The sequence below is a fragment of the Carlito syrichta genome, unplaced genomic scaffold (assembly GCF_000164805.1).
Source record: "Carlito syrichta isolate Samal-C Ts95f unplaced genomic scaffold, Tarsius_syrichta-2.0.1 Scaffold304472, whole genome shotgun sequence".
Taxonomy (NCBI): Eukaryota; Metazoa; Chordata; class Mammalia; order Primates; family Tarsiidae; genus Carlito; species Carlito syrichta.
In genome coordinates, this window is record NW_007248568.1 from 282,211 (window position 1) to 283,853 (window position 1,643).

Here is a 1,643-nt window from a genome sequence, read left to right on the forward strand (position 1 = left end):
CCAGCTATCATATTCAGAGACTACTATATATAAGCAGAAGAAAAGGGCAATCTACTTCCTTGAGTCTCCTTTTAAGAATAAGGAAACTTTTCAGAATCCATCCCCAATAGATCTTTCTTAGTATGACAATTACCAGATTTGAGCCATATGTCTAACACTAAAACAAACAGGCAGGAGAGTTGAATGTCTATGATAGACTTAGAAGATTCAAATTACCCACGAGCTAAATACAGGACTACTTTCCTTTAGCACATGGTAACTAGCACTGGGGGAAAGAGGCAAAAGAGTAAATCTGAGTCCTACTGCAAGAAAAAAGGATCTGAAGTGGAAAATTGATTTTGGATAGGTAACTAACAGTGTCTGCTACAAATTAAAAGCAGTTCTCTAACTTTGTAATGACCATTGCATATTACTTAAATTTCTCTAACTTCAAGTTCTTCATCTATAAATTAGGAATAACAATGTATTTTGTACAGACTTGTCACAAGTAGTAAATGGTTTAAAATATATTAAAGTGTAGGTATTTCATATATATTTGTGTTTTGCAAAATGCCAGATTTATTATGTTCCTGAAAATAGAAAACAGTAAAAAATAAATGATAAGATTTCAAAAATTTAAAATAAAATAAATTAAAGATAATCACATTAAAAATAATTTGCAAAATTCTGTCCTATGTGAAGGTTTACTTTAAGATATATCTAATCCTACTCCATTTTTTCAGTGAATTGAAGTGTCATTCAAAATTGAAAACTAGTTAATTGTCTTTTTATTAGGTTTAGTTATTTCTCTACAGTTATCATTCCTTCAAAGATAGGAGAAAAATGGCAATAGTTAGCACCTTATTGGTGCAGCTGAAGTTTGGGTCAATTCACTGTATAATCATCCTCTACTCACATGTGGATATTTGATGTTCTACCAGAAAGGATACTGTGTGGTAAGGTACAATATAAAGCAGGTGCTACAACATGCTCTACTGGGCAGAATGACAAGTGATGGTTTCCCCAGAGTCATAACAAAAGACAGATTTAGTGAATCATGCTCTATGATGGAGAATCCACACACCAGTGGTGCAGATTAAACTCTGACTGTTGAAGTGAGAGTATTTGCATTGTACTCTTAGGAGAATTTCCATCAAGTGGCAGGAGTGAGTGAAACTCTGAAGTCTACATATAATATATTTAACCACCTCATGGTCCCTATCGAGAGGACTACAAAATCAAATTAAGACCTTGGAAAAGCAACAAATGTAAGAATCTAAATCCCTCTGTTTTCTAGGACATACTACTCTTCCCTAGAGAAAAAAAATGCAGATATTCTGCAAGGTGATCCAAATATTAACTGGGAATTCTGGCAGGTTTCAAATGTTCTTTGCATTTCCATGTTTGCAAAAGTATGCACCTTGGAGATCATCTATCAAAGAGCATCACTTGCTGACACTTTTGGTCACTTGTGGCCTTAGTGATGACAGAGTTCTCGTGTTAGACCTTGAAAACAGAATAAAATGAATCCCAAAGGCTTCTGTTTCTACATATTCAAGTGTGCTTCCACGAATTGAACACACACACAAAAATAATAATAATAAAAGGAAGTTGGTGACTCTATTTCTTTTTCTATGTAAATGTCACATAACCCTAAAAAAGTC